Genomic DNA, 15,360 nt, shown 5'->3' on the forward strand with positions numbered 1-15,360 from the left:
CCATTTGCGCAAATTGCAGCGACAATATGCGCAAATTACAACTGTAATTTGTGCAAATTGTACAAATGGCAGCCACAATTTGCACAAACGGCTTTTTATGCATTTTAAAAAAAAAAAACTCGGAAAAATCCCAAAATTTCAGGGGAGGGGGAACTAGCTCAGCTCACAAAGGCAAGGCAAGTTGGGAGCACCACAGAAATCCAGTGAGCCAAAAGGCTGGATTTCCTGCAGCAGTCAGCCCTGGCAACAGCGTCCTGTTTGTATATTCTCAGGCAGGCAGCAAAAACAACCCCTTGGTAGCTGCTCTACGTGGCCGTGAGGCTGCATTTGGATTGAGAGGCCACAAGTTTCACTGCCCTGCCCTGTAGCACATGTATTCAGCACTCCTGTGGTTTTAACTATTGCACATCTGGGCAACAGAAATTGATTCCAAGAAGTAGCTGAGTAAAACTATGCTGTGACATAAAGTTAGGATGGAAGCCAAAAGGGGAGAACGCCTACGGTGACTTTATTTACCCAGACTGTGTAGGTTAAGCTAAGAAAAGAAAAGGCCAGGGTGAATCAGGACTCAAAAAGCAAGCTTGCAACATCCGGAAGAGAGCAGGAGAAATGAACCTGAGAGTTGGTGGATTGAATTCAAGGGCTGTAGATTGATTTAAGCAGCCTTCCCCGACCTGGTGTTTTCCAGAGGTGTTAAGACTGCAATTGCCATAGGTCCAAGTGAGGTCTGGCTGGTGGACAATGGGACTTATAGACCAACCCATAGGGAAATTGGGGAAGGCTGTAGTTACTGCCTCAATATTAACATCTATGTCAATATCACAACAAAGGATAGACAGACTTAGTGGGGTCCAGGAGTGATGGGCGCTCATGGCCCCCCTTCTGCCACGCACTTGCACAAGCCCCTGAATGGCTCACAACATGGTCCACGAGCGCCATTTCTGCAAAATTAGAGGCTTAAAAGGGGCCCTTTATGCCTTTAATTTTGTGGTAACAGCTATTTACTGTTAAAGGAGGAGGGCTTTCTCCTCTGTGGCACCCCGGTTGTGGAACGAGCTCCCAAGAGAGGTCCGCCTGGCGCCTACACTGTACTGCTTTCGTCGCCAGCTGAAGACCTTTTAATTCACTCAGTATTTTAACACTTAATTTTAACTTAAATTTAAATTTTACTGTTTTAACTCTGTATTTTAATCTTATATCAACTTTGCTGTGTGGTTTTATCCTGGTTGCGCTTTTTATACTGTATTTCATAATTGTGTTTTAACCTGTTGGGTGTTTTACTGTGGTTTTAATTTTTGTGAACTGCCCAGAGAGCTCCGGCTATTGGGCGGTATAAAAATGTAATAAATAAATAAATAAATAAAATTTACAGCAGCCATTCTGTGCAAGATCAGATTTGCGCACTTTCAGGAGCCCTGCATTTATGGACAGTGGGAAGAAGCAGACGGCTCACAGGGGAAGTGGGCGACTGCAGGGTGCTCACAGACCGCACAGCAATTGCCGAGCGTGTGTGTGACCGCCCCATGGCTCGATGGGGCGCCCCATGGATCCACCGAGGGGGGGGGGCTGCCTGCCAGATTCCCAGACCCAACCGGACAACTGCACAATCTCTTAGCAACCTGCAGAGGTAGAAATCTTTCAAAGCACAGATACGTGCCTTCCTTCCTTTGTTGGGGTCATCTAGCTTATAAGACTAGGTTGGCATTCCCTACAGTGACGCAGAAATTGCCAACGCAACCTGCCAGCCCATTTCACCACAGAATCTCACTTAAACCAAAGCTCAGCAGCAACCGTGCTTTGCTTTGCAAACTTGTCTTCTTGTGCCTCCCAATTCCATAATAGGGGCATGTAAGGAACAGGCACCAGAAATATGGTCTGTGCATGAAATATTAGCTGTTACAGTTTACTTACTCCTCTTTATTTATTTATTACATTTCTATACCGCCCAAAAGCCGGAGCTCTTGGTTAGCTTCGGTGAGAAGCATTTACTCAACTGAAAATTAGGAGATGGGGGGGATAACTGTCTCAAAAAGGGGTACAAGTGGATAGATCACTATGGTGATTACTGTGTACACGTCTTGTTCGTATTCGACATGGGTTGAAAAATGCTTATAAGTTCTGCATGTGGGTTAACTCTTGCAGGAGAAGGATTTATCTATTCATGTGTGTTTTTGTTTGGTTTTGCAGAGGGGCGGTGTATCTATTTATGACTCAGAACGGTTTGCAGGCTTTGCAAAGAACAACCGTCCTGCTCTCCCTCCCCCACTCACCCCCGGTTCCGCATGGCCACCTTAACCAACACACCATGCAGTTCTCCATTCTCATGCTAATACTCTTCAAACAAGTGAGCCCTGTATTTTCTCTCATTTGGGCAGTAAGCCTGTCTTTAGAATTACTTTTCCTTGTCATTTTGAACAGTGCCATTTCCATAGAGAAAACATGATCTGTTCATTTATTTGGGGGTGGGGGTAGGGATAAAGGGGAAGCAATAATAATAATAATAATAATAATAATAATAATAATAATAATAATAATAATAATAAAAATCCCAGGAGGGAGCATCCAAAAAATTATAAGCAATTTCCTATCAATCCTGCATAGCCAGCATCTACCAAAGCTTAGTTTGCAGTCATTGAATCATAGACCAGCAGAGTTGGAAGGGGCCTATAAGGCCATCGAGTCCAACCCCCTGCTCAATGCAGGAATCCACCCTAAAGCATCCCTGACAGACGGTTGTCCAGCTGCCTCTTGAATGCCTCTAGTGTGGGAGAGCCCACAGTCTCCCTAGGTAACTGGTTCCATTGTCGTATTATTATTATTATTATTATTATTATTATTATTTATTTATTTATTTATTTATATAGCACCATCAATGTACATGGTGCTGTACAGAGTAAAACAGTAAATAGCAAGACTCTGCCGCATAGGCTTACAATCTAATAAAATCATAGTAAAACAATAAGGAGGGGAAGAGAATGCAAACAGGCACAGGGTAGGGTAAGCAGGCACAGGGTAGGGTAAAACTAACAGTATAAAGTCCGCACAACATCAAGTTTTAAAAGCTTTAGGAAAAAGAAAAGTTTTTAGTTGAGCTTTAAAAGCTGTGATTGAACTTGTAGTTCTCAAATGTTATGGAAGAGCGTTCCAGGCGTAAGGGGCAGCAGAAGAAAAGGACGGAGCCGAGCAAGGGAAGTAGAGGCCCTTGGGCAGGCGAGAAACATGGCATCAGAGGAGCGAAGAGCACGAGTGGGGCAATAGTGTGAGATGAGAGAGGAGAGATAGGAAGGAGCTAGACCGTGAAAAGCTTTGAAGGTTAACAGGAGAAGTTTGTATTGGATTCTGAAGTGAATTGGAAGCCAATGAAGAGATTTCAGAAGCGTTTTTCCTGATGTCCAGCCAGAATCTGACTTCCTGTAACTTCAGCCCGTTATTCCATGTCCTGCACTCTGGGATGATCGAGAAGAGATCCTGGCCCTCCTCTGTGTTATTATTCTCTCTTTTCTCACTCATGGTGGTTTTTCTAGATGGACATGACGGGCTTTGCCAAGTCATGCTATGTTTTACTGATTCAGGAATTTCCTGACTATTGAACATGTTTTAACTGTTTTCTGGATGTTGGTGTGGTGTGGATGTTTTTTGGTAGGCCTACTTTCTAAGGGTTTTCTGTAAAAAAATATATGATGTCATGCTGGTGTAATAATTTTAACCTTTTCCTGTTTCCATAATTCTTTAAATTATTATTATTAGTAGTATATTTTTATTTGTTTCTCAACTAGTGTCTTTCAGATTCATGTAAGGAACAGTGCTATAGTGGAGTCAGCACTCACGGTGCTGTAGTGATGCCAGGACCCGCAACGCTGGCACTTTTTTAACAGTAGGGACAATGACATCATCTGCACCCACTCCCCATCACCAGATTCCTTTTCTCCCTTGAACTTAACTACAATCCTCACAGTAGCAACAATCATGTTTTATTCCCTGTTTTATTTTGGTTTTGCTTGGTCTTGAATAGGAAATTAAGGCCACAGCTAGACCTAAGGTTTATCCTGGGATCATCCAGGGTTCACCCCTGCCTGAGCACTGGATCCCCTGTGTGTCACCTAGATGAACAGGTTTGACCCCTGGACGATCCAGGGATAAACCTTAGGTCTAGCTAAGGCCTCAGATGCATTAATTTAAGACCTGCTCTTGGTGGAGATGAAAACTGCTAGAACTAGTTGGTTGATATGGACCAACACAGCTACCTAAGTTCTCGGGCTTTCTTCAGGGTGTGGCTATGAGGATGATGACATGATGACCAGGAAGGAATTCACAAGGAATGGATTCTTCAAGGATCTCCAATCCCTGCTTCTCATCACTACAGCTCCAAACTTGGAGCACAGGAGAGGAAAGGGGAGCCTTCGTGTTGGATGACCAAAATGCTCAGAGCCACGCACCAAAACGGCAGCCAAGCACCAAAATAGCAATCCCTGGTGGGGATCTTCACCACCCTCTTGCTGCACTGTCAAATCCAGCACAAATGGAGAGACAATCCCCTCCCAACTCCAAGCTGGAAAGGAAGACTGGAGCTTTTGTTATGCTTGCCAAAGTGTTATAGAACACTCACCATGGTGAGCAGAATTCTAGCCTCCTTGATATTGGTGCGCCTTCCCAGCCACAGATAACATACCTAGTGTTTCACAGCTGATCTGGCCTGGCTAGGTCTCTGCTTCTCATTGTCCCTGCCTTCTGTCACTTCTATCAAATAGTGCCAGGAAACCCAACCAGGCCTTCTGCAGACCAGAATTTGTCTCACCACTGCAATCAGTATATCTGCAGCATTGCACACCTTTCAAAGAATCATAGAATAGTAGAGTTGGAAGGGGCCTATAAGGTAATCGAGTCCAACCCCCCGCTCAGTGCAGGAATCCACCCTAAAGCATCCCTGACAGATGGTGGTCCAGCTGCCTCTTGAAGGCCTCTAGTGCAGGAGAGCCCACAACCTTCCTAGGTAACTGTTTCCATTGTCGTACTGCTCTAACAGTCAGGAAGTTTTTCCTGATGTCCTTCATTTCATCCTTCACAAATCCTTGGAATGCTTGGCCCGGAGAAGAGGCAGTGGAACAATGGAGACTTCAGTTTGAATCCCCCCACTTACCCAGGCCCTCCTGGGAGGAATATCATGGGTTTTCCAGGATCACTCATCGACTATGAAATAACTATGCATGGGCAGATTACCTCAGTGTGATGATGCCACAAACCTGGCAAGGTGCCTTACATCACTCAGAGAAGAAAGGGAAAGGGGTTGCTAATATTAATAAGCCCTAGCAAACCTTCAAACTCTCGTCAAGTTCTGTGCCAAGGGAGTACATCTTAGAAAACACTCTCCTAGTTTTGTGCCCGTACTAATAATTGTGACATTGAAGACACTCGTGCCCTTCAGAAGGGATTTTCTTTCCCACTTCGCACCTTGGCTTTTGAAAGCACTGCAAATGAGAGCTTCCCCATAATCACTGGGCTTTTGGTAGACTTTCCACTTATTCAAAGCCTGCATATAGGCAAGACTTGCGGCAAAGTCGGATTAGGCAAGGAGGCTTCTCAGCTGGATTTCCTCCTGATAATCTTAAAAGAGATGATATGAAAGGGATGCATTTCCACATGGAACTGTTAAACAAATCCATCCAGCAAATGAAGTCTCTCTCTATCCCACACACCTCAGAGAAGCATTTTAGATTTAAGTAAGTGTGTGTGTGTGTTATATAGGCCAGTCCCACAAGATGGATACCTCCAGATCCTGGTTGATAAAAATCAATGAGTTAAAAAAGATCAATACATTTCAAATCGGATTGTTTTCTATTTAAATCAGTTTTTGAAATTTTCTTAAAACAATTAGTAAAAAAAGAGCCTAAGTCAAAGATAGCATCGTGAATACTAATTGTACAGCTTCAAATTGTATTTTATGAATATGTTAACAGCCATTTAAAAGCCTATATGGTGGTGGTGTTTCTGGTGCATCACAACAAAAATATCATGATTAATTGAATGGTTGGAGCTGGTTCATCTCCTGAATGACTACACAAGTTCATTCTGCTTTAGTACTAAAATGACCAAATTATTAGGGCTGTGCAGGGACCCCCCCCCGATCCACCTCGGAGGCCGATCCGGAGACCCCAAAGCAGCCCTGATCCAAAGCGCCGAGGCGGCCTAAAGCTTCGGAGCCAATTGGCTTCGGCTTCGGACCACCTTGGCCTTCATCCGAACCACGTCGGATCCGGTTCAGAAGGGTCTGAACCACCCTGATCTGCTTTGGATTCGGGGTTCGGATCCGAGGCGGTGCACAGCCCTACAAATTATCATCCCATTTTTTTTATGAAAATTAATCTGAAAATAATTCAAAATAACTGCTTAGTGTGGACCTATGTTCTATTTAAGTCTACATCTTTGAATATATATTAAGGTTATATTAAATAATAATGTACTTCCACTAAAAATGATTAAATAGAATCTTCCTCACTATTGATTTAAACTGTGATTTAAATAATTAAAATCGAGTTCTTCAGAGAAGTGATTTAAATCATGATTTAAATCAATTTCATTTAAATCAAATCAACCCTGCTCCAGATATGCTTGAGGAAAGTCTAGAACTCCTAGTTCATGCAGAGATGGCTAATTCTTGATCCCTGAGTCGTCTGGCCTGCAAGAGCTCAGCAATTTTGGGCCACTCTCTGTTGGCCCCATGCAAGAGAAATAAATTCCCTATTGAGCATCAACAGCCTACTCCCTGGTTAATCTTTATCTCCCGACACCATGCCTGAAAATCCTAGACTGTTCATGGGTAATGACCCCAGCCATTCTGAGTATTTATGGAGCACAGAAATGAACATGCCCCTTAAGCAAATGACCTCCCCAGGATTAAGAATTTAGCTATACCCAATGAACGGAATAGAAGTATACTATTTTGAACTGAGTGATAAATCATGATTTATCCAACTGAAATACCCTGTATCATGAACACAAGTGCATTTAACCAATCTATATAATAGTGAGAGTTCAACCAATATTACTATATTCATATTGCAGGCACAGGGCCTGAGCAATGTTTTGTTGCCTAAGGCCACCTACCATAGTAGCAGAGGTTAAATTCAAAACATGGAATCCCTGGATTCTAAACTCAGTAAGGGATGTATGAGAAATTTGTTTCAATTGATATTTGATCAGGATTTTACCCAGTTCGAACCTTCCAGACTAAACACAAACTTGGGCGCCATTTGCAGTTGAGGTCCGTACATTTCCAAATTTGCACTGTGATGCCCGGCCAGAATGGACGCAATCTGTGGCTGACGTACATACATTTCCAAACTTGCAAAGTGATTTGCAGACCAATATGAATGCACAGATTTTCATAAGAAAAATAAATAAATAAAACCTCTTGCAATCTCACAGGGAATTGAGTCAGAACAAGCTTCGAGATGGAATTTAGAGAACTTCAGTGAGCCCCCGTTTTGCTGATTCACACATCCCTAATGAAGAGAGTTCTGACACCAACAAAAACATGCATTTAAAGAAGGGGTGAGGATCATGCATGCTACCCCACCCCCTACACCCCATGCACTTTGCTGATGCATTGAGTGGCCACAATCTGCTCCTTCGCCACCCCATAGACAGGGCATATTCATGTATGTTTGCAGAGTACTTCATAAGAGTACTCATTATGAGAGTACTCAAGGTGGGATCTTGGCCCAATGAGTATCCCTCCCTCGTGTGGAGAGGATCTATATAGATATACTGATATGCACAGAGAGCCCTTTCTGACACATCCTGAATGCATGATTGGTCAGAGGGGGCACAGTCAGAGTGGGAGTTAACCTGTGCAACCCCTCATGCATTATCTGAATGCGTAGGGAGTCTGAACCCCAAAAAGGCTCCAATAATGGACTTTTGTAGAAGTACAAGAAAGTCACAGCCAAATGAGATTTCTACTAACCAAACCTATGACAAAACAGAACCAAATGAGCATATATGACTTCCTAGTTTAGCATAAAGAACTCCATTCTACCCACTCCGTCATGCAGCTGGTATGCTGTGGCACATAAAACACCTTTTCTTTTATCTCTGACATTGAAGGATAAGTTGGAAAAATCCATAACATCTGCCTCCCCTTTGACTTTAATTAGCTATATTCCTTCCCCCCCCCTTTTTTTTACAAACACACTCAGTGCACATTGTGTGCATATGGTGCACATCTCTAAATCTACTTTACATGTAAGCTAATTAGTTATTACATACAGGGTGCAACCGCACAATAAAATGTCCCAGTCCTAGTGTTCTGTGTTTTGGCACCAAAGGAGGCATGATGTGGTATGAACACCACCCTACAGTTTGTGTTGACCATTCCTCACTATTCATTTTATCTCACCCAATTTCGAGGGGGGGGGAACAAAATATATTAAATACTAAAACTAGCTTGTAAATAGTGACTTCCCTGGTTGCCTCCGGCAAGAAAGAACAAAACTCCAGAAGATCAGGCAGGAAAACTTTTGAAAATTGGAAATCAGTGACTTATTTATCTCTTCCAGCCACCAATGTGCCAAAAATGACTAACAAGGGTTTGCCTAAACAGCAATTTTCATGCTACTAACTTCTGTGAACTTCCTTCTATTATTATTACATTTGTATCCCAACATTCCCTCCCAAGGAGCTCAGGAAGGACTATGGCCATAGCTAGACCTAAGGTTTATCCCAGGATTGTCCTGGGGTCAAACCTGTTCATCTAAGTGCCACACAGGGCATCCAGCGCTCAGGCAGAGATGAACCTGGGATGATCCTGAGATAAACCTTAGGTCTAGCTACAGCCTAACAAATAATAATTCCCAGGATCCCTTTGGCTAAGACTTAGGGTGACCATATGGAAAGGAGAACAGGGCTCTTGTATCTTTAACAGTTGTATAGAAGAGGGAATTTCAGCCAGTGTCATATGCATGCAGCACCTGGTGAAATTCCCTCTTCATTACAACAGTTAAAGCTGCAGGAGCTATATTACAGTGACCAGATACATAAGAGGGCAGGGCTCCTGCAGCTTTAGCAGTTGTGATGAATTTCACCAGGCGCTGCATGCATACAAATGACACCTGCTGAAATGTCCTTTTCTATACAACTCTTAAAGATACAGGAGCCCTGTCCTCCTTTCCATATGGTCACCCTAAGGAATACTGGATGTTGACACCCAACACATCTGGAGGACACCAGTTTGGAGAAGGCTGACCTAGTTGGCCACTTACCCAATTTATAATCCCAACAACCCTGCGAGGCAGATTGGTCTGAAAGTGAGGATGCCAAAGCCATTCAAGGTTGAGGCCCCAAATACATGTGGGTCTTATTTGCATGTAGTTTTTCCGTGACTTTTTTTTTTAATTAAACAAAATGCAGCTGCAGAGGTTGCAATGAAACCTGCAACAGAAGACTGGGGCAGGAGCTTCTTAATCCTTTCCATTCCTGGTGTTTTAAAGTAAAACCCTCCTCTTCACATCCCAAGCTTCATCTATTGTTTCCTGCAGGTACCTGTAGCCCCATCTCTACAAACTGGTCTGCTGTACACTGCAGCCTCTGTTACTACATGGCCTGGGGTGGGGTGGGGGCTTTAAATATAAGAAGTAAACATCAGGGGGAAACTCCATATAATTGAACATCACGTCATTTGGTCATTACAGATGCCTCACAAGAAAATTTTGTACTTGTGTAGCTGTACCCATAAACAATATACATTAAGCTGAATTCCAGAACTGAAGCATGTGATGCATGTATTTTTGCCACACATGTCTCTCTTTCATATTAATGGAGCTGGCAGATGATCATGTGTGTTTTAAAGGCACACACTCTGAAAACTACACACTGCGCATTTCACAGTAGACATGGCATGGGTGCTTTTTTCCGCATTTGGGACGCAAATGTATCTATTAGGAGGCATCTCTTGCTCATAAGTAAATGTCCCAAAGGTTTTTTATTTATTTTTATTTATTATTGCATTTATTTCCCACCTTTTTTTTCCTGCAAGGAACCCAAGGCAGCCTACATAATCCTCCTCCCCTCCACTTTATCCTCACAACAACAACCCTGTGAGGTGGGTTGGGCTGATAATCTGTGACTGGCCCAAAGTCACCCAGCTGGTTTCTATGGCTGAGTGGGGACTAGAACCCAGATCTCCCGACTCCCAGTCCGACACTCTACACCACACTGGCTCTCAAAGGTTCACAGCCTTCCACCAAGATACAGCTCAGGTCTCACAAAACATCTAAAGAGGCAACATGAGGCAAAGTGAATCAGTGCAAGGATCTCGCCCAAGATCAATGGAAACTCATAACTCATCTCCAGAGCCCGGCCTGTAATTCGACCAGCAATTCTTGAAACTTGGGTTCTGCTAAACTGAGATGTTCTTACCTTGCGAAAACTACTCAGGGCGCTACCTTGCGAAAACTACTGGCGCCTCGCTTTCTTCGGACTCCCACACCGTTGCATATGCAACACCACTTGTGAGAAGACGCATTTGCACCCCTCGGGATTGCGATCAGGATGAAAACAAGCCAACGAAGCAATGTTACTACTTCGCGGCTGGTATCTGCTCTAGCGGAAAAACACTTGCGATACCGGGATAATTTCCGGGCACGAGAAAGATGGATTATTTGCAAGATGTACATTCAAAAGCCACCTAGGCACACATATATACTCCATCCATCTTACTCACTCTCTCATGAGCTAATTAACGGCAAGCACTAGCAACAGAACAATGCACACAGACTTTTGCCGGGGGGGGGGGGGGCAACCCGGGCGTTGGGAGTCCGTTTAGGGAAACTCTCACCTTGTAGCCGGAATAAGTAATACATAACAAGCCTTCCAAACTCAGTAGGGTATCCTTGCCGTAAACATTTCTCAGAGGGCTCCTCTCTGGTAATCCCAAAAGCGATGAGCAGAAATAACCACGGCCAGCTTGCTTCATTCTTCAGGAGGCACGGAGATGCACGCTGCCACGGTAACGGGGGAAAGCGAAAAGGGAACGGCCGGGCCTTAGTTTTCTTTCAAACGCTTTGTGTTATAAATAGAGGGAGGAAGAGAAAAGAGCGAAAAAGCGAAGGTGGAGGGTGGGCTAAGCGCGAAGTGAAACTCATCTTCTTCAGGTACTCCAGACAATGCATGGGCTGTTTAAAGTTTGAATTTCCCAGTGTCCATGCTTCCCATGAGGGAACAGAGAGAGAGAAAGAGTGAGACTGGGGGGGGGGGGGATGAGACCGTCTTTAGGAGAAGGGGGGAGCAAATAGATGGATGGGGGGAGGGGAGTGAAGCAGGTTGGGGGTGTGGAGAGCTCCTATGTGACATACATATGGAATTAGTATCAGAACAATGCTGACATGGACAGGCATAGCAAATTGCACTCTGGGGCAGGAGTTTGCAAAAGAGAGATCTGTGCTTCTACAGATTATAAGACATTTCCCCTTAGATTTTTTTTTTTTTTAATAAAAATTAAAAATAAACCTTGCTTGTCGTCGCTGAATAAGCTACCAGGGAGGAATAACAAAATTGGCAAATTGCATAAATGCGAAAAGGGTGGGAGAAGCAGCAGCGCCTTTTTATTTAATTTTTGCAGGATGGCAAAAAAAGGAGCCCTGATATCACGTGCGCTTGCGTTTTACGCAGCTGGCTTGCATGAATTTGCTGTGCTTCCCTTCCCCTCGCACACACACACACACACACACACACACACACACGGCTGCGATCGCCCGCCTGCCACAAATTCAGTTCTCTTTCCGAAGAAGCGTTCTCGACCCCATGGGAAAGAGAATTCCACTGGACCCAATTAACACTCTGCTTTGCTAGCTGCTTGGTGCACGATTGATTTAAAAATAAACTGCGTTTTAGAAGCACGGGGTCTAAACAGCCCCCACCCACATGTGCAAAAAAAAAATAATGTTCCCGCAACAGCATCTGTGGCAGCTAAAGGCTGCCACTTCTGTCTCCCGCAGCAGGAAAAGGAGACTTTAATTTTATTTAATTTTATATTTCTGGGAAAGGGGAATTGATGATTCAACCCCCACTCCACCCAAACGCAGAAGACTAGGATCATAATAACCATCTTCGCTGGTCACAAGGCATGCAGTAGAACGCTGGCTACTCATTATTTAAATTAATGGCTCCAGACAAGGCAAAATAGAGCACTGAGGGTTGGTTCACATTTAAAAGCTAAGGATCACCCCTGGGCTTGTGGCCAGGATCCATTCATGCGGAGTCGCCGTTTGTGAGGACTGCGCCTCCCAGTGGGTGCTGCCTGTGAAACTGCTACAATTTGCACAATTGCAATGGTGGGGAAAAGGCAGTGCTACTGTCACAGCAGGCCCTGTGTGAAGGCATCTGCTCTTACGAACAGACCATCCGTGTTAACATTGCTGAACTACAGGTTACCTCAGTCTGCCCCAACCTTTCCCAGAAAAGGGCAACTGAAATGATCACGGGGCTGGAGCATCTCCCCTATAAGAGAAGGTTACAACTGCTGGGTTGGGCTTAGCTTGGGGGGAAAAAAGGAGGCGAAAGGCAGACCTGAGAGAGGAATACAAAATTATGCATGGCACGGAGAATGTGGATAGGGAGACATTTTACTCCCTCTCTCAAAATACTAGAGCCCAATGAAACTGACTGGTGGGAGATTCAGGCTAGATCAAAGGAAGGACTTCTTGACACAGCGCAACTATGGAACAACTATGGAACTCACTACCACAAGATGTAGTGAGGGCCACCAATTTGGAAGGCTTTAAAAGGGGGTTGGAGAAATTCCTGGAGGAGAAGGCTATCAATGGCTACTAGTCCTGATGGCTATGTGCTACCTGCAGTATCAAAGGCAGCAAGCCTACATTCAGCCTGCATTGCTTGCCCAAGACATTTTGCTGCCTGAGGCAAAGATGGCGCTCTGAACCCCATTCCATGTTCTAAACCTGACAGGATTTACAGTTGAATCTTATTTCAACACTAATAATAGGCTCATATCTCCCTGTTCCTGAGGACAGCAGGCTAGCTTAGGCATAACAGGGCAGACTGGGTTAGGGTGACCATATGAAAAGGAGGACAGGTCTCCTGTATCTTTAACAGTTGCACAGAAAAGGGAATTTCAGCAGATGTCATTTGTATATATGGAGAACCTGATGAAATTCCGTCTTCATCACAACAGTTAAAGGTGCAGGAGCTATACTAGAGTGACCAGATTTAAAAGAGGGCAGGGCACCTGCAGCTTTAACTTTGGTGATGAAGATGAAATCTCACCAGGTTCCCCATATATACAAATGACACCTGCTGAAATTTCCTTTTCAATACAACTGTTAAAGATACAGGAGACCTGTCCTCCTTTTCATATGGTCACCCTAGACTGGGTAGCAGACACAAGTGTCCTCCATTACCTCACTGCTGTTATCTGCCACCTAAGGTAGTCACCTCACTCTGGCTCTGCCAGCCTGTTTATACTATGCTGTTTGCCTCTGACCCTACTAGGCCCTAACAAAAGGTGAACTGCACCTGAGAGACACAGTGATAAACAGTGTTGCATGTGGCAGACCCGAGTTCAAATCTCAAGACAGTCATGGATTCACAGAAGTGGCGTTCACTCTCAGCTGTAACTCTCCAGAATATAAAATGGAATCAAAGTGAGGTATTCATTGCATCTCTGAAGAGAAAATATGTATTTATTTACTAAAATATTTATATCCTTTGAGCCAAACGGATCTACAAGGCGGTAAACAACAGTAAAGTCTAAATACTTATTAAAATAACAAACTCATTGACTTTAATTCTCATCTCTCTCCCCCGGCAGCTCACTAAATGAAGAAGAAGGAAGCAGAGAATGTAAGAAAAGGGGGTGGCAGAGAGAGAGAGAAGGGATGACTCCACCCTCCACTGGCTTCTGCTCCATCCACCACTGTCATGTGGTCCCCAACATATTACTCCTGAGGGAATGCAGCCCTCAACTCACACACACAAGGTTTCTTATCTGGGCAGGGCTCTTGCAGCTTTAACTATTGTGATGAAGAGGGAATTTCACCAGGTGCTGCATGCACACAAATGACACCTGCTGAAATTCCCTTTTCTATACAACTGTTAAAAATACAGGAGCCCTCTCCTCCTTTCCATAGGGTCACCCTAGTATAATAATAATAATAATAATAATAATAATAATAATAATAATAATAATAATAATAATAATTTATTTGTTACCTGTCTCTCCCTCTGGATGTTGCAAATCCAGGAGGAAGCTTAGTTCACACCCCAGGTCAACAACCCACTGTGCCTTTAGTTTTTATTTGACACATGACATGCCACAACAGATTGCATGGATATCAACCACAGCACAGGTGTTGGCAAACAGTATGAGCTGTTTGCTCAGAACTTTTGATTTAATGAACTTCTCCTTTGCAGATATTTAATCTCCCCCACCCTCTCTGTAATCCTGTGGAAATGAAAGGAAAACAGGAGCAAGTAAGCGAAAACCAGCAATTGCCATTAGATCACAAAGCCAGAAGGACAACCTCCTGCTGTTATTTTTTTTGTAAAACACTTTTTTGCTATCACTTTCTTCAACCACTGTAAGAGATTTTGTTTGTGTGTCTGTGTGGCCTCAACATTTGAGCCATCAACAATAAGAAACATTCAGCAAGTTCATTGGTAGAACAGCTGGGTTTACAGTAGACTCCAATCTATCCTCTTAGATTAATGGGAGATCACATTTCCATGAGAATAAGGTTAATTTAAAATGCCCATAGAGGAAGGTATCATTAATGCAGGGGTGCTGCTGAAGGCACTGAAGAGTTAAATTAATGAATATTAACAGCCTATGTTTAAATTATTTTCAGGGCAATGATACTAAACTGGGGAAGAAAATGGAACAATATGAGCTGTCAGCAGTGGTGAGAGTCTGCCTGCTTACCTCAGAGATATTGTGCTATTTTATTTTAATTTAATTTTTAGTATTTTGCATTTTTAATAGCCACAAACAAAACAGCCCGCACAACGTATGACCCACCAAGCTAAACACATGCGAAGGTAGGGTGACCATATGAAAAGGAGGACAGGGATCCTGTATCTTTAACAGTTGCACAGAAAAGGGAATTTCAGCAGGTGTCATTTGTATATATGGAGAACCTGGTAAAATGCCCTCTTCGTCACAACAGTTAAAGGTGCAGGAGCTATACTAGAGTGACCTGATTTAAAAGAGGGCAGAGCACCTGCAGCTTTAACTGTTGTGATGAAGAGGAAATTTCACCAGATTCCCCATATATACAAATAGCACTTGCTGAAATTTCCTTTTCAATACAACAGTTAAAGATACAGGCGCCCTGTCCTCCTTTTCATATG

The 15,360-nt window shown here is 43.6% G+C and overlaps 1 protein-coding gene across 5 annotated transcripts in view; it reads right to left on the minus strand.

Moving 5' to 3' along the window:
• FAT3 (FAT atypical cadherin 3) overlaps positions 1–15,360 on the minus strand; it is a 545,951-nt gene that overhangs the window by 419,553 nt on the left and 111,038 nt on the right. For 2 of the 5 annotated variants that reach the window (XM_063127165.1, XM_063127168.1), the window contains exon 1: positions 10,832–11,054. The exons of 2 other annotated variants lie outside the window; for them this stretch is intronic. The gene's annotated coding sequence lies outside the window, so the exon portion shown is untranslated. Of the gene's footprint in view, positions 1–10,439; positions 10,505–10,831; positions 11,055–15,360 lie in introns of those variants that run through there. One more of the 5 variants, XM_063127166.1, reaches the window with a different exon arrangement.

This window comes from Elgaria multicarinata, chromosome 5 (assembly GCF_023053635.1).
Source record: "Elgaria multicarinata webbii isolate HBS135686 ecotype San Diego chromosome 5, rElgMul1.1.pri, whole genome shotgun sequence".
NCBI lineage: Eukaryota > Metazoa > Chordata > Lepidosauria > Squamata > Anguidae > Elgaria > Elgaria multicarinata.